The 25657-nt window shown below is 37.5% G+C and overlaps 1 pseudogene; it reads right to left on the reverse strand.

Annotated features, from left to right (window-relative positions):
• Positions 1-478: 478 nt before the first annotated feature.
• Positions 479-1320, reverse strand: LOC102137216 (high mobility group protein B1 pseudogene; annotated as a pseudogene).
• Between the last annotated feature and the right edge of the window lie 24337 nt (positions 1321-25657).

Below are 25657 nucleotides of genomic sequence, written 5' to 3' on the forward strand. Positions count from 1 at the left end.
ACAGAACAATTATTTTGCATAAGCTGCATCAGAGACAACTGAAAATGTAAAAAACTACCATCCCCACATATAACTAATTTGTGCTCTGCACCAACAAGAACCTGCTTTAAATTTCATGCCAATTTACAACCTCCATACTGTACCAGGCAAGGTTAGGGGCTATTGAGAATACCACCAGGAGGGGCTATTTAAAGACACAGTGGGTTAGTGTGTTAATTATACAAAAAAAGACACTGTATAATTTAAAAACTCATCTTACATAGCCTTACATTTCGGTTTTTTTCTTTAAAAGAAATGAGTTGTGTATAGGAGGGTTAAATGTTTTATTATTTAAAAAAAATTTATTATTATTATTTTTTAAGATGGAGTCTTGCTCTGTTGCCCAGGCTGGAGTGCAGTGGCACAATCTCCGCTCACTGCAAGCTCCGCCTCCTGGGTTCACACCATTCTCCTGCCTCAGCCTCCCGAGTACCTGTGACTACAGGTGTCTGCCACCACGCCCGGCTAATTTTTTTGTATTTTTAGTAGAGATGGGTTTTCACTGTGTTAGCTGGGATGGTCTCTATCTCCTGACCTCGTGATCTGCCCGCCTTGGCCTCCCAAAGTGCTGGGATTATAGGTGTGAGCCACTGCGCCTGGCTGAATGTTTTATAGACAAGAAAAAAACTGTGATAGAACCAACTTATTCATCATCATCATCATCTTCTTCTTCATCTTCATCCTCTTAATCTTCCTCTTCCTCATCCTCTTCATCTTCCTCCTCTTTCTTTTTCTTGCCTTTCTCAGCCTTGGCAACTCCCTCTTTCACTGCATCAGGTTTTCCTTTAGCTTGGTGTGCAGCAATATCCTTTTCATATTTTTCCTTCAGGTTCACAGCCTTCTTTTCCTAAGGATGCTTGTCATCTGCAGCTGTGTCATTCCACAGCTTTCCCAGCATCTTCACAACACCACCAATGCATAGGACAGGATGGATGTTCTCCTTTGATTTTTTAGTGATACTCAGAACACAACAAGGAAAAGGCCAAAGGAGGCCTCTTGGGTGCATTGGGATCCTTGAAGTTCTTTTTGGTCTCCCCTTTAGGAGGGATACAGGTTGTCATTTCTCTTTCATAACAGGCCTTGTCCGCCTCTGCCATATCTTCACATTTTTCTTTCTCTTTAGCAGACGTGGTCTTCCACCTCTCTGAGCATATCTTAGATAATTCTGAGAAATTGACCGAAGCATCTTCGTTGTGCTTCTTGTGCTGCTCCTGACAAGTTTGCACAAGAATGCTGTGAAGACATTTTGCCTCTCAGCTTCTTAAGATCTCTTCTGCCCATGTTTCATTATTTTTCCTCAGAAAGACACAGAGTTGCCCTGTGCCAGTCCAGCTTTCACTTGCCCCGGTGCTGTCTCTATGGAGCTCAGCATACTGCAATGGCGGCGAGAGTGAGAGCCAGACACGGCCTCCCTGGAAGACTTTCTTGAATGCTGAATAATTAATAGTACACCATGCAGCAGAGAACTAGGGCACAGGTTCCCAGGGAAGACTGTGTCCTCTTTACATTTACAACTTGCCTCTCAATATTTATGCACACACTGCTACACGATGTAAACATTGAAATATTTATCATGGAATAAATTTAGATAAATAGTGATAAAAATACGATTACTCATTTTTGATTCATTAAATTTATGTGAGAAAATAGGTACAGTCTTTTTAGCAAATTGCAAAGAAATTGATTTCTGTATCAGTAGTATAAGGATAATAATAAAAATTATGTAATATACTGAGCTACTGCAATCACAAATCATGTATACTATGATGTGAATGAACTACCCACACTTCTAATATCAGCCTCCTCACCAGAAGTGGATAAGATCGATCTCATCCACTCTCCTTCTGCAAAAATAGATCCCATCAATTCTTTGCTTACTTTCTTTTCTTTTCTTTTTCTTTAGAGACAGGGTCTCACTCTGTTGCCCAGGCTGGAGTGCAGTGATACCATCATAGCTCACTGCAGCCTCAAACTCCCAGGCTCAAGCAATCTTCCTGCATCAGCTTGCCAAATAGCTGGGATGACGGATGTGTGCCAACACACCCAGCTAATGATTAATTTTTTTTTATGGCAACGGGATTTTGCTGTATTGCCCAGGCTCATCTCAAACTCCTGGTCTCCAGCCATCCTCTAGCATTGGCCTCCCAAAGAGCTGGGATTACAGGCATGAGCCATTGTGCCTGGCCCAATTCTTTGCTTTCTAATGGGCCATTTCTGTCAGCAAATAAAAATGCTATTCAATTTTAACTTGTTATTTAATATTTTTTTCTCTTTCAGTTTTTGCCGATTTTCTCAAAAAAGGTGACTTTACCTGCTGCCTTCAATTTCTCTTTCCCCATTGCTTCTTCATCCATACTAAACAGTCTTTCATTCCTATCATTTCATTCCATCACAACAGCTTCTGTCAAAGTCACCAGTGACCTCCATATTGCTAAATCCATTAGTCTCTCAGCCTTCCTGTCACTCAGCCTATCAGTAGCTCTTGACACAGGCAGTCACTTCTGGGAAAGACTTTCTTCATGTTGCAAACTACACATAACACGGCCCAGACAACTACCCTTTCAAACGTGCTCCTCCTCCTATGGTAAAAGGCAACTCTATCATCACCACTGCTTGGGGCAAAAAATCGTGTTGTTACCTTTGATTTCTTTCTTTGAAACCCCACATCCAATCTGTTAGAAAACCCTACTGGCTCTACAATGAAAATGTCTCCAGGAATATGGCCCCTTCTACTCTTGATGGAAGATGCTATCATCTCCCACCTTGGTTACTACAAGCCTCCCAACTCATCTCCTTGTTTCCACCCTGTGCCTTCCTATGGTCTATTTTACACAATAGCCAGGGATTCTTTTAAGCAATTGCTGTATAATATTATATTATATGTAATAAATTATATGTATTATATGTATTAAATTATATGTAATAAAATTTCTTTGTTTGAAACTCTCCAATAACCTCCTATGTAACTCAGAGTAAAAGCCAAACTCCTTATGATGGCCTACAAGATCCTACATAACCCGGTGCCCGCTGCTTCTCCGATCCTGATGTTCCCAATAACCGTGATATGCTCACCTTAGGAAAACTGAAGTTGATGAGTCTTTGCTTGGGCATCCATGTGGCTCACTGTCTCAATTCTTTCAGGAGTTTGCTGAAATTTTACCTTTTCAATGGGACCCTTCTTGATCTGCCTATTTAAAATAAGTCCTGGCCCCTTATGCCCCTAGTCCTATACCATACTTTATTTTTCTTTTCTGTACTTGCTACCTTATGACAACAAGTTTTCTTTTCTTTTCTTTTTAAAAAAATAATATGAACTCCATTGGAGTAGAAGTTTGTTTTTTCATTCTAGTATTCAAGCACTTAGAACTGGTTCTGGCCCATAATAGGCACTCCATATATATGAATGAATTAAAATAAAAACAAAATTAGCCTAATTTGATTTAATGAAATTGCTTGCATTCACCTTATATTGAACATCTGGAAAGTTGTTTGTATTGACTTTGGAGTATTTTAGATTCTGATCCAGTGATGATCCAATGATATATTTCAAGTGTTGTTTAAGTGTTTTAGGAAATATTGGTTTCAATGGGAGTATTACTTTATGGAAAGTAATCTACATTTGTAGTAAATGCATCAAGAAACTAATATATATGAGAAGGTCCTGGCATGGATTATCAGTGATTATCAGCTTCATAACCATGTTCTCCTGGCTATAAATATGTCTCACTTTCCATACTCAATGATTTAATGAGAGGCACTGTGGTCAAATGGAAAGAACTGAAATTTTAAGTCTGAAGTCTAGGTTACTCCTCATCAATTGGGTGACCTTGCATAAATTACTTAACTTTTGGGGGGATATTTTCCTCCTTTAAAAAAGTGGTAACAACAGTGAGTTGACTGTAACAATTAAATGAAGTCTGAGAAACTTGTTGAGAGCATGTACTTCGTTTTGTTCATTGTCATATTCTCAGGGATTGTCACGTGTGAACAGTGAGTGGCACACTGTATGATCAATAAAATATTTGTTGAATGAATGAAAAAATAATGTGTGCAAAGAACCCAGACAAGTGCCTGGCACAATGTAGGCACTTAAAAAATGGTAGTACAGGCACAGTGTCTCTTGCCTGTAGTCCTAGCATTTTGAGAGGCCGAGGCAGGAGGATTGCTTAAATTCAGGCAGAAAAGAAAAATGAAGTATGGTATAGGACTAGGTACATAAGGGGCCAAGACTTATTTTAAATAGGCAGGTCACATTTCTGGAAGCTAGGAAATCCAAGATTAACACGTCAGCCTCCCAAGTAGCTGGAACTACAGGCACTCACCACCACACCTGGCTAACCGTTACATTTTTTATAGAGATGGGCTCTCCTTATGTTACCCAGGATGGTCTCAAATGCCTGAATTTAATAGGCAGATCAAGAAGGGTCCCATTGAAAAGGTAAAATTTGAGCAAATTCCTGAAAGAATTGAGACAGTGAGCCACATGGAATTTAATGAGCCAGGGAGGTTGAGGCTGCCATGAGCCACCGCACTCCAACCTGGGTAACAAACAAGACTCTGTCTCAAAAACAAAGGTAGCTATTATAATAGGTATTAGTAAATTAACTGTATTTCTTTAGTTATACTATATTCAAGAGCATAGAGTAGATTCTGGCTGACTTTAGCTGTTTATTCCTCTTTAGATAGATTTGAAGGTGTTTGATTGAGCTTACAGAACATTTTTAACACTGGAACTAGAAGGCGTTTTCACTTGCTTTTCTCTTGATGAAAAGAACAATTCAACACCGACACTATAGCTGTAGTTAAAATAGAAGCTGCAATAAATTTTGGTTAACAGTTAATGTCAAAACAGTTTTTTGGAGTTTTTCTACAAATTTGGTGGTAGAACTATAAGTAAGTGGTCCTGATGCTTTCAATTGAACTGTTCATCCATGGCCTCCTCGCAGAATGCTACCAGAGTAGGACCCGGATGTAGCATTTCCCAATTACACCACCTTGAAAACAGACCTCTGCTGATGTATTCAATGGCTTTTAGGACGGCATTGCCCTTTGGACACAGAGAAGTTAACAGCGGAAGAACTAAAATTGGAAATCTAAGTTCATGTCCCATGGATTCAGTAACTAGACATGTGATGTTAAATTATTTGACTCAGTTCCTAATCTATTAAAGATGGATTAAAAAATACACAGCTTGTCCACCTTTCAATGTAATTTAGAAAGGAGAAGTATATATTTTACCCAAGGATGTTGCTATGGTCTGAATGTTGTGAATGTTTATGGCTTCTTAAAATTCATACATTGAAAACCTAATCACCAATTTAATGGTATTTGGAGGTGAGGCCTTTGGAAGGTGATTAGGTCATGGAGGCAGAGCCCTCATGAATGGGGTTTGTGCCCTTATAAAGAGGGCTGTCTGTCTCCGACCATGTTAGGAAACAGTGGGAATATGCCAACCATGAACCCATTGATAGGCTCTCAACAGACAGCAAATTTGCCTTAATCTTGGATTTCCTAGCTTCCAGAAATGTGATAAATAAATTTCTTTTGTTTATAAGCTACCTAATCTCTGATATTTTGTTCCAGCAGTCAGAATGGACTAAGACAGATGCTTTTGTAGCAAGCAACAAAATAACAACTAAAGCTTGTTTAAATAAAGGGAAAGTTTTCATAAGACATTAGACATATGAAACCAAAGGTAGGATATGTAGGCAGGCCTGAGTGAGGTGCTGAAATAGAGAACTAGAAAGCCCTCAGAAACCACAGCATCTTAATCCACCCACTTTCTCTGCATCATTTGTGTTCATTACATAGCTACGGGTTTCTACTTCCTTTTCTTGGTTTTCTTCATAGCCCAGCTCTGTTGGTTGGCTTATTAACACAAAAATGTCTTTAGGTGGTAATCCCAGCCACTAATTCAGTAACTTGACAGGTAGACTACCCTCAGAAAATGAATTGGGCCTATCTGTATTTTAACTGGAAATTCTCCGAAGAGAAAATCACAGAGACTGCACTTAAGTAGGTGTCCTTTGGGTACAATCAGCCATGCCTGGGTTTTGGGTCATATGTCTTTCTGTGCATTCGGTGAGTCCTGTGGGAACATTCTCTCTGACAAAGGAGGTATGAGTAGATCTTAAAAGAGTGTTAGGAAGTACCGGGAAATCATGGGCAAGCAAAGTGATTGACTTTTCCAGTCCAAGTCTTCAAATTTAATTGGAGATTAAAAATAAATATGTGAAAAATTTAAACCAGTCATATGTATGTCTTTCCCTATATCTTGATTTTCTAATGCGGAACAGATTTATATTGCTAAGATAAGTGAGTTTCTATGATTCAAAAAAGTTAATTTTGCTCAAAGAGGTGTCTAACTACAAATATGGAGTAGTACAGGGCAGAAGTGTGTGTTCAGAGTGTTTCATTTGGGTAGAGCCCTACAACTTTCTTTTTCCCCACGTCAGAGTTTCCCACTTACTTAATGTTCAACTCTTTTATCTGAAAATAAAAACAAAACAAAACAGGACAAATAGGCAAACAAAAAACTCTGGAGAATATTTTGACCCTTATTAAAACAGAAAAACAGAGCTTGTTTGGAAAGTCTTCAAAAAGTTATGTTTGGTCTCTGAGGTATATGGTTTGCTTTTATTTCTGTTTACATAATACATTTTATATATTATTAAATATAAACATATTAAATATTATGTAATATTTATGTTACATATGTATTTATATTGCCAAGTCAGCGTTGGATGGGCTCCAGTGTGTTTCTGGTTACCTCAAGGTAACCTGAAGGCTCTCTTCTTTCTCTTTATTAATGTCTTTGCAAGCATTTCTAAATGAACTTTATTTGTGTCTCACTAAGCAGCATGTATTGCTCACAACAAGAAATTTGGGGAACATAGAATAGTATAAAAATGGAAACAAAACATAGATAATCACACTACCTACAGGCAACCATTGTTCATATTTCGTCATGGTATTTTTTTCAGCATTTTTTTCATGATTTTTAAATAAACTTTTTTTCATAATGGACGAATAGTGCATATATGGCTTGTTACCCTGTTTTTCTCACTCAAGATTTTTTTTTCTTTTTTTTTTTTCTTTCGAGTTTTATTTTTATTTATTTATTTATTTATTTTTATTATTATACTTTGAGTTCTAGGGTACATGTGCATAACGTGCAGGTTTGTTACATATGTATACTTGTGCCATGTTGGTGTGCTGCAGCCATCAACTCGTCAGCACCCATCAACTCGTCATTTACATCAAGTATAACTCCCAATGCAATCCCTCTACACCATGGAATACTATGCAGCCATAAAAAAGGATGAGTTTGTGTCCTTTGTAGGGACATGGATGCAGCTGGAAACCATCATTCTTAGCAAACTATCACAAGAACAGAAAATCAAGATTTTATTATATGAAGTTTCTTATGTCATTAAACTTTTTATATACATTATTAGCAATGTCATAGTGTTTTATTCGTAGATGTGCCATGTAGTAAAAGTTTTGCTTACCTATATCCTAACAGTGGACATTGAAATTGTTTCTTATTTTACTTTATTGTGACTGCATTATGTGACGATGTATATTTTTGGTGTACAATCTTTGTCCAAGTTTTGGTTCCTCCTGCAGAATAAATTTCCAGAAAATAATTACTTGATGAAAGTTTGTACACTCTTCATGTTTCTGAAACCATTTCAAATTTTCTTTCCAGAATTCTTGTACCATTTTGCAAGCCCTTCAACACTGAAAAGATGTCTCTTCTGGCACCCTTTGTAGTATTAAGTATAACCATTAAAAACGAAAGAAAACAAATGAACAAACAAAACTGCTAACTTTTTTTGTTTTGTTTTGTTTTGTTTTGTTTTGTTTTGTTTTTTGAGACGGAGTCTCGCTCTGTCGCCCAGGCTGGAGTGCAGTGGCGTGATCTCGGCTCACTGCAAGCTCCGCCTCCTGGGTTCACGCCATTCTCCTGGCTCAGCCTCCCGAGTAGCTGGGACTACAGGCGCCCGCCACCGCGCCCGGCTAATTTTTTGTATTTTTAGTAGAGACGGGGTTTCACCGTGGTCTCGATCTCCTGACCTTGTGATCCGCCCGCCTCGGCCTCCCAAAGTGCTGGGATTACAGGCGTGAGCCACCGCGCCCGGCCTAAAACTGCTAACTTTTATAGGGGAAAATAATCTTCCATTTTCTTGTTGATGACTAGTGAAATTGACATTATTTTCTTGGCGATGATTTTCTCATATATTGTTAGTCACTTGAAGTTTTTCTGGGGAGCATCTGTTTGCATCATTTTCCTTTTGTGGTTTTTTAATGTTTTCCGTAATAACTTTTATGAACCTTTTGTTTGTTAAAAATATAACCATTTGCCATGTAACTTAGAAGTATCCTTTTTTTGACGTATAGATGCCTTACACTTTAAACTCATTAAATCTAATGTTCTTTTGATTTTCAACTTTATTTTTCCTTTCAACTTTTTGTTTTAAAACTTCCAGACTCAGAAAAATTAAAAGAATAATCCAATGAGCCCTGTATACTCTTTACTTAGATTTCACTGGCTGATAAAATTTTGTCACATTTTCTCTCCTTTCTCTGACCTCAATATATGATACATACATAAACATATATGCATATATATGTTTGCGTATATATAAGTAAATGAGAGATATTTATTATTGTTGAACTATTTGAAAGTAAGCTTCAAACATCATGACACTGGGCTGCTATCTTCTTCGTTGTAAATCTCTTAAGAATATAGACATTCTCCTATGTACTACAATACCATTAAAACACCTATGACAATTAACAAAAATTACATAATGTCTTTTTAAAAAATTAATTAATTAATTTTTTTTGAGATGGAGTTTCACTCTTGTTGCCCAGGCTGGAGTGCAATGATACGATCTCATCTCACTGCAACCTCCACCTCTCAGGTTCAAGTGATTCTCCCGCCTCAGCCTCCCGAGTAGCTGGGATTAAAGGTGCCTGCCACCATGCCCAGCTAATTTTTGTATTTTTAGTAGAAATGGGGTTTCACCATGTTGGCCAAGCTGGTCTTGAACTTCTGACCTCAGATAATCTACCCGCCTTGGCTTCCCAAAGTACTGGGATTACAGGCGTGAGCCACGGTGCCTGACCAAAAATTACATGATATCTAATATCCAGTCCTTATTTGAATTTTTCCTATTGCTCCTAAAATAAGTCTTTCATTATTTTATGTTCTTCTATTACTTTATCCAAAATTCAGTTAGGTTTCATCATTGCATCTTTTGCATGACTGTTCAGTTTATTGAAGATTGTTCTTAAAATTTGTTTAAGAATGTCCTTTTTAAAGAAGAGATTAAATTGGTTTTACCTATATTTTCTACTAAACATTTCATTTTGTAATAACACACTTTTATATTGAAATGGAATTTATTTGGGTTATGGTTTCTGCTGGATTCTCAGATTGTTTTTCTTTCTAAATAGCTTATTTCATTCCAGCAAAACTGTCTTAGGATCTGGTCCATTGATATTATACCAGTTCCATATGAATTAAATCATTGTAGATTTGTAATGGATTTTAATATATGGTAGGTCTAATCACCACTATCGTCATTTTCCATTGTTCTGTTTTTGAATATTTGCACGTTTCTTCCCTTAAATAAATATCACAGGCTTTTCTTTCCACGTTGTATAAAGAATAGCACATTTGTATGTTCATTGAGATTCTAGTAACCTTCTATAACTATCTGTTACTAAATTTTCATTGTTTTCTTGCTTGATAACTCTCAGTACTTGATAGGAATTTTAATCTATATATTGTCACTCAGTAGGTTTCAAAGCTTAGGTGAATATGTATAGAATATTGTCTTAGGTGAGCATATATAGGTAAATATTTATTGTTTGTTCACTCATAAATATTCTAAATTCTATTCCAACATGAAGCCACAGAGAGCCACAACTCTGTACAACAGTGACTTCTGAGAGAGGAGGAAGGAAGAAACTGGGTCAGGCAGGCAGTTAGGGTGGGTCCTTGGTAAAACTTCAAACTAAAAACAGCCTGAAAATTAAGCTGCGGCCCCAAAATGGGAACGCCCACTATGAACCCAGAAGAACAAATTCCACTCCTTTTTTGGACATATTTCTCTCTCCTTGGTGTGCCTTTTTCTTGTGTCATGTGCTTTCTTCTGATTGGTCCTTACCATTCACCTGTTTTACATATTCTGTGATTGGCCGAGGGCCAAATCTTCATTTGGATAAGGTAACATCACTCCAGCCCCTGACTGGTTGTGAGCCAAGGTTTCACCTCTGCCTCCAAATGATTCTTTTCACTATCCTGTCTCTTTCTGAATGATGCCTTCTCCAAGATGTGCAGACCAGTCAGTGCGCTCCTCGTCCTTCCCAGTCCATAAAACCCCCAAAATTAGCCCCTCAGCCAGCAACCCTGTTTTGGGTCCCCTCTCCTTGCTGAGAGCTTTTCTGTCACTTAAGAAATCTGACTCTACCTTACTCACTCTTGGTGTCTGTGTGCCTTATTCTTCTTGGTCATGAGACAAGAAACTGGAGTGGGACTGGAGTGGGAACCTGTGGTGGGAATAAAAGAACTGTAACACTCTCTCCCACTCACCAAACAACAGGAGTGAAAAAGCTACAACACTTCCACCTCTCTCTTCTCCCAAAATCCTCTCCCATTGCTTTTATGAAATTGCACTTTGGCATAAGGCAATTATCTTTAATTGTAGTAAAGTTGTCCCTATTATTAATAAATGTGTTGCTTCATCCACATTAAGGATGTTGCTTGTTACATGGACACGGGGTCCAGTTTATGAGAACCTCAAGGGAAAGCATTCTCTCTAGCCTCATTATAAGGAGTACTTTTCCCAAATAGTTGTTATGTTTTAATCTTATGAATATTGAATCTTATAATCTATTACGCTTGAATTTATGCTTTTGTTGCTTGAAATCATAGAGCCAAATTTGTGACCCCTAAATAACAGGCATACAAAGTGTCACTAATTCATTTATTTTTTCAGGTCTCCAACAGGGATTAGTGAAAGATTTAAAATATTCCCAATTGCCTGACCTACTTTTCTTGTATGGGTATATATTGACATCCAAATGGTGTTCATACTACCTGTTTGAATTGCTGTTTTAATTAGCCTATTTGAGATTTTTTTCCCTTTCTTTTAAAAATATTGCAAACTCACCTATAAACTGAAGGAATTATTTCAGGGTGCAGTAAAAGCATGGAGAGAATACCCACTATGGTAATAATAAGCCTGAGTCTCATATTTTAAAGGGACTGTAAGTTTAGCTTTGCTCTGTCACTGGAACAGAAGTGTTGTAAACACTTGAAAATCATGACATCCAGGCTTATGCTCCCTTTGCTCCAACCCCTTCTATAAACCTTCACTCATGCCCTTCAAAATATGAGAGAATTGACCTCATTACTATTTATAGAGATTTTACTTCCACAAAAGCTCGAGGCTCTTCAGGGGCTCTTAATATTACAGCACCCATTGCAAAGATTTAAATCAGTGCATTATTATATATTTCAAAATATTCTTGTAAAGAAGGAGTGTATACCACATTCCCACTTTACTAGTTCAAGGAGAAGAAAGAGCTCTGAATCCACCCTTAAATAGCTGCCTGAAAGGAAAGGATATTCTAATAACACTGGGCAAAGCCTACTGCATGTCACAGACCACTCTGCTTGAGACAGAATAAGGTGATGACAGACTATTTACACACATACCCAGTACATAGGAGAAAGGGCTGTACACCCTTTACCCCTTCTTTGACTTTCTGTTTTGATGAGTAGTTTTCTTTAGAAACAAATCCCCTCATTGTAATATAAGTTATCATTACATACATACGTGGGAACACATGTATATGTACCTTTTCTTTCTCTTGGTATTATATAATAAAAGTCTAAAGTCATGTTTATCATGACATACCTTTATGTAGAACAAAAATCCAGAATTTAAAAAAAATTAGTAAGTAGGATAGCTAGAAGAAAGAAAAGAGAACACTTTTTTACACACTGAAGTAACAGACTGATGAGTCTAGAAATAGGGGTCATGGAAACAAAGATTTGGTGAATTTCTAAAAGGACGGAATTGAATTATTATTAAGTCTCTCGCTATTTACTGCATAAAAGATAATGCCAATCTCTGTGAAGAGCTGGTAGACATTTTTCTTTTATACCTGGGGGTTAGGCCTCTATCTGGATTTTTAAATCTTTGTGTGTTTTAGATTTTGTGTGTGTGTGTAGCCAAGCATCAGAGAAGTTCACTCAAAACAATTATACCTGATATTACAGGGAATTTTGAATTAAAGTCTTTTTTTTTTTTTTTTTGAGACAGGATTTGGCTCTGTCGCCCAGGCTGGAGTACAGTGGCCAGATCTTGGCTCACTGCAACCTCTGCCTCCTAGGCTCAAGCCATTATCCCACCTCAGTCTCCCGAGTAGCTGGGACCACAGATGTGTACCAACATGCCAGGATAACCTTTGTACTTTTGGTAGATATGGGGTTTCACCATGCCGACCAGGCTGGTCTTGAACTCCTGGGCTCAAGGGATCCACCCACCTCAGCCTCCCAAAGTGCTTGAATTATAGGTGTGAGCCACTATGTCCAGCTTTTCTTAGCTTTTCTTCAAATGAATGTGGTAACAATTAAACTGACAAGACTGAAAAATTACTGGAAGGCATTTGGCTGAACTACATCCTAATTTAATATCATGCAACTTTAAATATAAAAATCATTCATACAAAAGAAGTCTTTTTTTTTTAGCAGACCAGTTTTAAATATGCAATATCTTACAGTTTTTAAAAAATAAACTTTTGATCTCATATCTACCTTCTACTTTATTCTAAATAAGAATTAATATTACCCCTTTAAAGTGATATGGTATAAGAATTATGAATTCATTCCCTTAAAGAAACACCAAAGGTGAAGGGATCAAAGTGGAATTCTGATACGCTTTTTGATCAAAGAAGTAGGTTTTATGCTATTAAGTAAAATTAAGTCTCAACTATATAATAGATTTTTCACACTAAAATCCAAGTGTTTTTGCCTTTGATGATCTCTGTAATGCCTTTTTCTGCCTTGTGACTGTTAACTTATTAGAGGTAACTCTGCTTTAGTTACCTTGGGTACCATATTGGAAGACAATGCCTAATCTAGAAGTGTCTCTTATTCCTCCAAAGTATAATTGTTATGTATATTTCATATTTACTGAACGTTATTGTAGCCCATCCGTTTGAAAGGGGTGTAATGTAAAATAGTATATGAATCCCTGGTAGCTTCCTATAAACCCAGTGTTTAACTATCATATGTACTATATTTGCCAACAATTCTGGGTAGATATTTGGTGTAATTTTTTTTAAAAGTCATTTTCATGTATGTGTCTAGCCCTGAAAAGACAAAAGAAGGAAAAGTGGCTATGCTGGTTTAATCTGAGCCAGTATCTGACCTGATTGCTTTTATTCGAGAAGCCATATATCAATCAGGCTTGATTTCCAAGAAATGGTTTATGTTTGAAGCGTAGGTTGTTCATTGCTTTTAATAGCAAAACATAGAAACTGGAAAATAGTTTTTAAGTAGAGTCAGCCCATGTAATTTCTGAGCATAATCTTTTTATAAAATTTTTACAAAAATCTTGCCTTCCAACTTTTGCTTTCCAGTTGAACCTAATCACTTTGTGGGTTTTGATGATCTAGCAGGTACGAAGCACTATACATTAAATGCAGTGTTGACAAAGGAAATTCACTAGCAAGGGTTTCATTAACTGAGGATTAAGCTAAAACCCTTTCCCAGAATTGCCAATAAATGAGACTCTAATCTAAAATTTCACATTAAGTTTAGTACAACTAAAACGTGTGTGTTCGCACATGTGTGTGTGCTTGCTGAACGAGTGTGTATGTGAGCGAGGGCAAATCCTAAAATGAGTTAAATTTTTTTTAAATTATTATTTAGTTGGCTGGGAAAGTACAAATTTTTCTTGTAAGTATAATGCACTAAGCAAGGGAAAATTGTACAACTTAAACATACTCAATGGACCCATCCAAGCAGATGCATACATATACGTAATTGTTGATATACATATCCAGACATAAAATTGAGAGATTTGAAAGGGGAACTCTTTACCACATTATAGGGTGGGCTTAGGTCTGAGTTGAAGGAATACATTTCACATTTATTTTACACAGTGGAGACTTCTAAAAGGCAATTTGCAAGGTTGATTCTGAAAATGCCACTCTTAAAAATATTTTGCAATTTTCCTTGCATTTTCTATTATATTTAGATGTGATTATGATTATTAAACTACTCTGAGGTAAGAATAAAGATTGCTTGAACCTTGCTGACTTTTTTTACATTACTGATTTAAGTATATTTTTAAAGGCAAAATTGGTTATAAATGAACATGTCTATGTAAATCTAACTCATGATTACATAAAAATAAATTGCTACTTATTAATCATATTTTTTAGCTAAGCATATAAAGCTTTACAATTTTTTTGTCTGAGTAATTTGGATTGATGCTTAAATGTGATGGTTAATGGCTTATAAAATTTTTTTTTTTTTTTTTTTTTTTTTTGAGACGGAGTCTCGCTGTGTCTCCCAGGCTGGAGTGCAGTGGCGTGATCTCGGCTCACTGCAAGCTCCGCCTCCCGGGTTCACGCCATTCTCCCGCCTCAGCCTCCCAAGTAGCTGAGACTACAGGCGCCCGCCACCACGCCTGGCTAGTTTTTTGTATTTTTAGTAGAGACGGGGTTTCACCATGTTAGCCAGGATAGTCTCGATCTCCTGACCTCGTGATCCACCCGCCTCGGCCTCCCAAAGTGCTGGGATTACAGGCTTGAGCCACCGCGCCCGGCCGGCTTATAAAATTTTAATTGTGCTGTTATGATCTAATTTTCAATCATGAAGGTTGTGATGAATTTGCAGATGTTTATAAAATAGTAGTTGTGTGAGCTTCAAATGAACTCCATGGAAAATTTGGTGCAGTCCTTATTCTGAAGCTGATAAATGACATCCCCTGCTTGAAGATGAGTCAACAAAAGCTTTGAGAAGTTAAATGACTTGCTTCAGATTTTGTGTTTTGTTTGTATACTGTAAATGGGGGATTAGAACACAAGTAACTTTCCCACTGTCTTGTTCAGTTTCCTTTATTGCATCACACCACATTTAATTATTTAATCATCAGTTCATCATTTTTCACTTTAAGAAAGTTTTGTATAATTTATTAATTCCAAACACATCTGAAATACAGAATCTTATAGAAATTCCACATACTTGGCCAGGTGTGGTGGCTCACGCCTGTAATCCCAGCACTTTGGGAGGCTGAGGTGGGTGGATCACCTGAGGTCGGGAGTTTGAGACCAGCCTGGCCAACATGACAAAACCCTGTCTCTATTAAAAATACAAAAATTAACAGGGCATGGTGGTGTGCGCCTGTAATCGCAGCTACTTGGGAGGCTGAGCCAGGACAATTGCTTAAACCCAGGAGGCGGATGTTGCAGTGAGCCGAGATCGTACCACTGCTCTCCAGTCTGGGTGACAGAAAAATACTCTGTCTCAAAAAACAAAATAAAAATTTATTATTTTTAAATCCATCTCTTTTTTCTGTTTGACACAAATAAGAGCAGTAGATTTGATTCTAATAAAATTGGGTCGATTTAAAAGTATTGTTCATATATACTTGCTTTATATATTTTTGTTCCCAAGGAGTTTTGATTCCATTGACTACATTGAAAATAAAAGGCAAACTAAAGTTTCAAATGCTTTAGTTCTCTCCACTAAACATTAAAGAAAATAACTTGAACTGAGAACTGGGAAGAAATGATAAATAAGAAAAGTCTGTGATTAAAGGTTTTCAAATTATATGACTAGATCTGCTACTCCAACATTTCAACAAAAAGCTCCATTTTCTATCTCAGATGAGGGTGGTCTCAAGTCATCAGTGGCTGATCTGACAGAGTAAATCTGAAACAAATTGCTGCCACAATAATCCTTCTCTGGTATGACATGCTAATAAGGAAGAAAATCACAAGTGTCTCAAAAATGAGTTGATTTAGTTGGTGAACAATACATTCATTATCATCTAATGAGATGGATGAATGTAATAGCTTTTTTCTTTACACATAAAAATAATTTTAAAGAAACAGGTATATTGATCTGGATGAAATAAATGATCATCTAATGGTTTTTCATAATTGTGAACTTTTAGGAATAATCTTATTAGAGGAACACACTTTGATCTTTTGCTTTTTTAAATTGCTTACTACTTTCACACAAAATGACATTAAATGAATTAATAGGACCTTGTAAAATTCAAATAAAGTTTAATGAATATCTAAGGTTGCCAACCAAAGAAGCATCATTATTCAAATGTTTCTTTGGGATGAAAATTGCAAGCAATGAATTATTAATGCCCAAGTTTGGTTCTCATTTCTGACTGTGCATCTAAGTCATCATCCCATGTGCCCACTATAATAACATTTTGTATGACACTCCAGGGCTCCCATAATGATATCACAATAATTGGCTAAGTTAAAGGTCTAGTCATTAAACTAGCAACAGTTGCATGGCAGGTTAAAAGGTATGTGTATATATACACACACACACACACATAAATACACACACATATATATACATATATATGAGACTATAAGAAAATAGCATGTAATGCCATAAACAGCAACTTTAAAAAAGATATGTGAAGCTGGGTGTGGTGGCTTTCACCTATAGTCTCAGCACTTTGGGAGGCTGAGGCAGGCAGATCACTTGAGCCCAGAAGTTCAAGACCAGCTTAGGCAACATGGCAAAACTCATCTCTATCAAAAATACAAAAATTAGCTGGCATGGTAGTGCGTACCTTGTAGTTCCAGCTACTTGGGAGGCTGAGTTGGGAGGATCGATTGAGCATGGGAGGTTGAGGCTGCAATGAGCTGTGATTGCACCACTGCACTTCAGCCTGGGTGACAGAGAGAGACTCTCTCTCTCTCTCTATATATATATATACACATACACACACACACACACACACACACATATATATAATGTATAAATGAGGAATGATTTTTAAAAAGTACATTAAGACCTCAGAAACAAATTATTATCTTATCCTAGGGTTTTTTTTTAAACTACAATCCTAAGCCATTAGAAAATAATTTATCTGAACAATTGATACAGGTAAAAATCCAACTATAGCAAAAAATGTTACTTAGATTTCCTTCCAGGCCAATTCATGTTAAGTTTCATATCTAGCAAGGAAGACCCAAGTGTGTTTTTTATTAAAGCTTACACAAGCAGCTGGTGTAATGTTCCTGAAGTTTCATCCATCATGCTACCAACTTCTTCATCCTAGGGAAACATTATATTCTCTTGTTGTGTCTCAAAGACAAGAAATACGTTTAACAAGTTTTGCCAATGACAAATGAATAATTGAGGGAGTGAAAGTCATAGTCGGCAATATGCTTGCTAGGTGTTCAGAAAGTAGGGCATGCAGATTTCCAGTGCGTTTTACTATAGCATGAACCATGATCAGCTGGTCCTTAAGTGGTGAAATCTATGACCCTACTTTTGCTTTTTTTTCTGGTCCCGTGAAATTCAAAGATCATACAGTACTTAGCAATGAAATTAGTACCAGAAACACCATGTGTTTAGGTTGGGAAAATGTCTTTTTGGAGAGCGTGTGACTCCATCATGACCAAGGAGGACTAAGTTTCTTTTCTTTTTATTTCTCTCTTTCTTCTTATCATTAAACAATGAGGAAATATTTGAAAATTAAAAATCACACAAATGAGGAGGATTTGGTTACTTTAGTGGAAGTGGGCTATTATACCAGACATGGTTCAAGAAAGCATTCAACATGTTTCCTACTGATGGCTGCCTTACTCCAAGTGTCTTGTTATGTTGAAGTAGGGATTTTTGATCTCAACATTTTAGGACTGTTCTACTCAGAAAAAAATCTTCATTGAAGATTTATATTGGAAAAATTACTCTGCTTAAAGTAAGTTCAGTAAAATTGAAAAAAAAAAACAAAAAACAAAAATATGTAAATGGTTAACTGTGCCACTTTGAAGCTTAACCAAAGGATTTAAATGACCTAGTAAATTTTGCCAAAAAAATCATTCCAGATAAAAATTCATTGTTAAAGGCATAGTCCTGATTAAAATGTTTATTTTATAAATATGAATTTAGATTGTGCTCAGATATGATAAAACTAAATCCAAAATGACCATCAACCATAATATTCTATACTTAATTTTATAAATTACTTTTCACTTATTGCCACTTACTCTTCACTTACTGTCAATTTAATAATTACTTACATGTACAAGACCAACTATCTACTTCAGTGTTTCACACAAAAAAGTTACATTGTGTAAGTTTACTGAGAGATTTGGTGCAATATTTAATGCTTTCTAATATGGTTACTCAAAGGTAGTTGAAGCATCACTACCTTTTCATCTTCATTGGGTTCTGCCACTGTTCATTCTAAAAAATAAGAATAATTTACTCCTAGCTAGTAAGCTACATATTGCTGAAGTTAATAATAAATTCAGAGTTTTTTAAATATTTATTTGAGAATTTATAAAGAAAATATAGAAAAAGAACAATATCAGCAGTCCAGGATGAATTCCATGATTAATAACTAAATTCTTAGCAATAAATCCACTCAACATAAAATACTTTATAATATTTAGGAGTTGGTTTTTTGTTTTTGTTTTTTTGAGACAGTGTCTCACTCTGTTACCGAGGCTGGAGTGCAGTGGCCAATCTCAGCTCACTGCAACCTCCACCTCCTGGGTTCAAGCAATTCTTGTGCCTCAGCTTTTTGAGTATCTGTGATTACATGTGCTTGCTACTAGGCCTGACTAATTTTTGCATTTTTAGTAGAGACAGGGTTTCACCATGTTGGCCAGGCTGGTCTTGAACTCCTGACCTCAAGTGATCTGTCCGCTTCGGCCTCCCAAAGTGCTGGGATTACAGGCATGAGCCACCACATCCGGCCTTGGATTTATTTCAGTTGAATATTCACCATTTTCATGGTTGTCTGAGTTTGAAAATGTAGTCACCTTTATTTCCTCTCTCTGATTTCTTATAGCCTTTCTGTCATCAATCTCTTTCTTTTTGTATCATTCACATTCATTGTCTTTCCTTTTCTCACAGCTACCATGTGAGCGCAGGCTCCCACAGTAACCTGTACATACATACATATGTACGTGCATAACCTGTCACGTCTGGATTACTCTGGTTTGCCTGCCTTTTCTCACTCCTCTGTAACCTTCATATTGATTCCTTACAGCCTGGATTTCCTTTAAGTATCTATCATGACTCCTTTCATATCAGATTCAGACTTCTGGTTCTGGTATTCAAAGTGCCAAAATCTGAAAACAACTTTGCTGTCTAAGTATGGTTTATGTATTTACTTTTAATTTCCTATTCCCTATCTGCCATTCCCCATTCAGGGGTACTAGACTAAAGAAGATTAAGTCTTTTTTTTTTCTTTCTTGATTTCCCTAAACCAGGATGTATACTGGTCGCTTCATATGATTCTATTTTGGTAACACTATTTGACATATAAGAAATGCAAAGCAACAGAGACAGAGTGATGTAAGCTAATGGCACGCTTTTGTTCTACAGGTGAGAGTTTAAGGCCAAGGTCTGCAGCATCTTAATGCAGAGCTGTCTTCAGTTTGTTGTGCTGTCATTTGTTTGTTTTTAAGCTTGGAGATGTCCCTTAAGTAATTAAATACCCAGATAACATGTCCTGTGTCATCAGGGCACACAGATTTTCCTTAAATGTTTGAATCCTATGCCCCAGGGACATGAGGAAGGCTTCCCTGGGAAAAGCAAGCACTATTCTTTTCAAAGTCTTGGAATGTCTTTATTGAGAAGTATAACTTTTCATTCTAGAATTCAAAAGCAGTCTTAAAACCAAAAGTATAAACGGTTTGCCTCAGATCCTTTTAGATGCTTTCCTGAGTAGTTTTTTGCTAAGGAAAGAGGTTTGAACTAAACAAAGGGGTATAAGCTACATGGCAGGATAGGTGTGAAGGAGACAGTATGAAGGGAGGCTAAAGTTTAGCCTGGCATAAACTATGTAGTGAGGGTCGCCTTCAGGATACCTGTTCACTCCTATCTTGCATACCCGATATCAAGCCACTCACTGGGTGACTATAGCCTTTTACTTCATTACCCTACATGAATCTGTTCTGCTGACATATTTGAAGGCCTAGAACATTTCCAACCTCCTCCTAACATCAAACTGACTTCTCCTGCATTTGGTTCCTCCAGAAAAGTTTTAAAGAACAGGGAATGACTAATCTGAAAAATGAAGCTTTGCCAGGTTCAGTGATCTAGATGTATTACTCCTTCCCAGACAAATGAGATCATGCATCCTGAAATTCTTGACCCAGAGGCACTCCCAATGGCCCTGTGGGAAGATAGTTTGTTTGGACCAAGGACAAAGTCCTCAAACAATTCTGAATAGACAGCTTCCTACTCTGCCTATACACAGGTCCCTGTGTTTAGATATTCTATTGTAGTCTTCAGAAAATCTACACTAGACTGAGGCTTCTTTCAGCTGAGACCCAGCTTTTCCTAACAAGCAGGACTTTTTGGCACTGATCTAGTATCCTATTATCTCAAAAGAGATTTTAAACATTTTATTAGGGCCATACATTTTCATGGTAACTTCCATAGGAGCAAATAAACATCTACTGTGTTTTAGGTACTGATTTAAGTGTTTCTCATGCATTAATTTTGATAATTCTTACTTTAACGATCTTTATCTTAATAATCTATTGTTGTGTTCTTATTATCCCTATTTTATAGATAAATAATTGAGGCAGACAGAGGTTAGAGGATTTGAACTGATGTTGCCAGGACTTGAAACCAGACAGTGGCTTATACTAGAGGCCGTGTTCTCAGCTACCATACTATCTGCTGTTCTGCTGATGACCTGGGGTAAGTTTCATTCACTGGCAAAAGAGAAATAAGCCCAGGCAGGTGTCTCTGCAAAGCTGCTTATCTCTGTAATTGCAGTTGCCACTTTGTGCTGTAAATTTCACATTTTTGTGTTCCACTGGAGTATGATCTTCTTGAAGACAAGTATTTTACTTTATTCGTCCTTGTTTACTGTTTGTAAAATGAATGAGTTTATGTTATTTGTGTTGTGGAGGGCAGGGCAGTAAAAGTCAGAGTTATTTAGGAGAAGATCTGATCTCTGTCTAGTGAACCTGCATGATTATCATAAGACTCAAGGAGTTGTTTTTTAAGTAACTGGTCACCAAGTCTGAACTGGGCCACTGCTCTCTCAGTAATAAGATTGTAGAACAAAGACATACTGTGTCTTTCATGACTCAAACATCAGTTTTGGGAAAACCCTCAAAGCATCAATTTTCAGCAAAACAAGAAATTTTAAAAATCTGATTGAAGTGTACCAAGCATTTGGATACAGCTCTAGTATAGGGGACAGAGGATCTTGTTAAACCAAACCACAGAGATACAGTTGGCAATATCCAGAATACGAGAAAATCTACAGAACAAATGACTAGGAGTCTTCAATAAATAAAAATGATGAAACAATAGAATGAGAGGGAGAATCTATAGATTTTTAAATGAGGGTTAAATAACAAATCTGCTTAATGCCCTGTGTGAATACAGACTTTAATAAATTAAAAAAAGGCAAAACAGGCCAGGCATGGTGGCTCACGTCTGTAATCCCAGCACTCTGAGATCGCTTGAGCTCAGGAGTCTGAGATCAGCCAAGGTAACATGGCGAGACCCCATCTCTACTGAAAGTACGAAAAACCAGCCAGGTATGGAGTGCATGCCTGTGGTCCTATCTACTCTGGAGGCTGAGGCGGGAGGATCATTTGAGTGTGGAGGGCAGGGTTGCAGGGAGCAGAGATTTCACCACTGTACTCTAGCCTGAGTAACAGAGCCAACCCTGTCTCAAAAAATTTTTTTGAATAGTGATAGGATCTTTGGTAATATTAAGATACTATTAAGGACTTGCTAATTTAGATGCAAAAATAGTATTTTTAAACGTTTTCTAAAAAAAAAAATTGATTTCTGTTAAAGACATACCGCAAGTATTTAGGAATGAAATGATATGATGCCTTGGATTTGCTTGAAAATTCATATTGGATTTACCATTCATTAAAAATTATTTAAGGTAGGTCATGGGTAAGTGCATAATGGGTAAACTCATCTCATGACTTTTGTATGATTTAAACTTTTTGAGAATAATAAGTTAAGAAAGACATTTTCAGCAAAATGGCTTATAAATCCAGTATGGTTTATTTTTAGATATGTAAACCTGGTCTGGAATTGAACATTTTCTTATCACTCATTGGTCAGTTACTTTGCTCTATCATTTATATATTGTTCTGTACCAAACCATCCTAAAAATCAGAGGCTTACAACAATGACTTTCATTTATTTTGTTCCTCAGTCTGTCATTTGAGTGACGCGAACAGGTTTCGTGCCTCCTAGCATCAGATAGGGCAGCCCCCCGGGGTCTGGATGATTTACTTTCCTTTTTTTTTAAAATTATTATACTTTAAGTTCTAGGGTACATGGTGCATAACGTGCAGGTTTGTTACATATGTATACTTGTGCCATGTTGGTGTGCTGCACCCATCAACTCATCAGCACCCATAAACCAGTCATTTACATGAGGTATAACTCCCAGTGCAATCCCTCCCCCCTCCCCTCTCCCCATGATAGGCCCCGGTGTGTGATGTTCCCCTTCCCGAGTCCAAGTGATCTCATTGTTCAATTCCCACCTATGAGTGAGAACATGCAGTGTTTGGTTTTCTGTTCCTGTGATAGTTTGCTGAGAATGATGGTTTCCAGCTGCATCCATGTCCCTACAAAGGACACAAACTCATCCTTTTTTATGGCTGCATAGTATTCCATGGTGCGTATGTGCCACATTTTCTTAATCCAGTCTGTCACTGATGGACATTTGGGTTGATTCCAAGTCTTTGCTATTGTGAATAGTGCTGCAATAAACATACGTGTGCATGTGTCTTTATAGCAGCATGATTTATAATCCTTTGGGTATATACCCAGTAATGGGATGGCTGGGTCATATGGTACATCTAGTTCTAGATCCTTGAGGAATCGCCATACTGTTTTCCATAATGGTTGAACTAGTTTACAATCCCACCAACAGTGTAAAAGTGTTCCTATTTCTCCACATTCTCTCCAGCACCTGTTGTTTCCTGACTTTTTAATGATCGCCATTCTAACTGGTGTGAGATGGCTTTTCATTGTGGTTTTGATTTGCATTTCTCTGATGGCCAGTGATGACGAGCATTTTTTCACTGATCTTTGACAAACCTGAGAAAAACAAGAAATGGGGAAAGGATTCCCTATTTAATAAATGGTGCTGGGAAAACTGGCTAGCCATAAGTAGAAAGCTGAAACTGGATCCTTTCCTTACTCCTTATACGAAAATTAATTCAAGATGGATTAGAGACTTAAATGTTAGACCTAGTACCATAAAAACCCTAGAAGAAAACCTAGGTAATACCATTCAGGACATAGGCATGGGCAAGGACTTCATGTCTAAAACACCAAAAGCAATGGCAACAAAAGCCAAAATTGACAAATGGGATCTAATTAAACTAAAGAGCTTCTGCACAGCAAAAGAAACTACCATCAGAGTGAACAGGCAACCTACAGAATGGGAGAAAATTTTTGCAATCTACTCATCTGACAAAGGGCTAATATCCAGAACCTACAAAGAACTCAAACAAATTTACAAGAAAAAAACAAACAACCCCATCAAAAAGGGGGAAAAGGATATGAACAGACATTTCTCAAAAGAACACATGCATGGTTTACTTTCAAGATGACTCATTCAGATAGGCTGGCAAGTGGGTGCTGGCCGTCAGCTTGAAGCTCAGTCAGGACCGTGAGCCAGGGGCCTTGATTCCAGTTTACCTGGGCTGCTTGGGCTTCCTAAGAGCGTAGTGGCTGTGTTCTGAGAGCCAGTGTCCCAAGAGACAGGAAGTAGATCATGTCAATTTCTTAAGGTCTGGGCTCAAAAACTGACATGGTGGCATTTCCTTTGTCTGTGGGTTGCGCCGCACCACAGCCCAGGCACAAGGAGTGGAACACGTGCTCCACTTCTCAGTAGGAGGGTGTCAAGAGTTTTGAGGCCATGTTTTAAAACTACCTTCTTTGCAATTACTCACAGAGCCTCAGGTGTCAAACTACAGAACTGTTTTATGAAAATAACTAGAATAGATGTAACAATGCTTGGGTCTAGAGATTTTTTTTTTTTTTTTTTTTTTTTTTTTTTTTTTTTTCTGAGACAGTCTCCCTTTGTTGCCCAGGTTGGAGTACAGTGGTGCCATCTTGGCTCACTGCAAGCTCCGCTTCCTGGGTTCACGCCATTCTCCTGCTTCAGCCTCCCAAGTAGCTGGGACTACAGGCACCTGCGACCATACCTGGCTAATTTTTTGTGTTTTTATTAGAGACGGGGTTTCACCCTGTTAGCCAGGAAGGCTAACTTCATGATCCACCTGCCTCGGCCTCATGATCTCGATCTCCCGACCTCATGATCCACCTGCATTGGCCTCCCAAAGTGCCGGGATTACAGGCATGAGCCACTGTGCCCGGCAGGGCCCAGAGATTTAAGTGGCCCTTCTTACAGTTGGTCTAGTAAATGAGTATAGATGGTATCCACCTTCAAATAGACAATGCTAGGGCTGGCTGAGGTAAGAAAGGGTGAAACAAATCACTAGAATAGTTGTAATGGCTGGAAGTTGAAATGTAGAGAAAGGGAAGTTACACTGTCTTCCTAATATTATTCCTGGGTAGCAGATAAGACTTCTGGTGGCTGGGCCATCAGGCACTGGGCCCTCACTCCTTTTTTCTACTAGTTGCGTGGCAATACCAAGTAGCCACAGCCACCCAATTTTACTCACAAATGTGGTGAGGACAAGAGATTCTGAAGTAGCATGGAGAGTGTGGAAAGACTGGCAAAGGACAAGTTTGTGGACAAGACTCAGGGCTAAAGAAATTATTTGGGAAAAGGAAGTGGTTGTACTGTTTGCTGTGTACCAGACAATGAAAAACTTGGATTTTCCCCCAAAAAGCATGAGTACACTTATCCAGCTAAAATGTTCTCAAGGTTAGAACCACAAGAAAATAATGACTGAGATGTAAATTATTTTTCTTTTAATTCTTTCCCAGCTCATTTTTAAAAAAATGCTTAGTTGCCAACAATGGCCCTTGGGAATTCTTTTCTGCTTCAGTGATATTCATCCATCTGTCTTTAAGAATTTATTTTAATTGATACATTTGCTTTGTTACCTACTTCTGATGGAGCTGTCATTTTAGACACCTCTAGATTCAATTTGTTCAATAGACATTTATTAAGCACCTCCTGTGAATTATGCCTGGCCCTGGAGAACCTGGCTATGAGATTTTAAATGAAAAATATATTTCATGGTAGAGGTCCTAAAATGCTGTGGGAACACAGTGGAGAGGAATAAACTTTGCCTTGGGAAGTTGGGAAAAGCTGCCTAGAGCAGGTGATATCTGAGCTGAATCTTGATGGATGGGTAGGAGCCTGCCAGTTAGAGAGACAGGAAATAACATGTT

The sequence above is a fragment of the Macaca fascicularis genome, chromosome 4 (genome assembly GCF_037993035.2).
Source record: "Macaca fascicularis isolate 582-1 chromosome 4, T2T-MFA8v1.1".
NCBI classification, from domain to species: domain Eukaryota; kingdom Metazoa; phylum Chordata; class Mammalia; order Primates; family Cercopithecidae; genus Macaca; species Macaca fascicularis.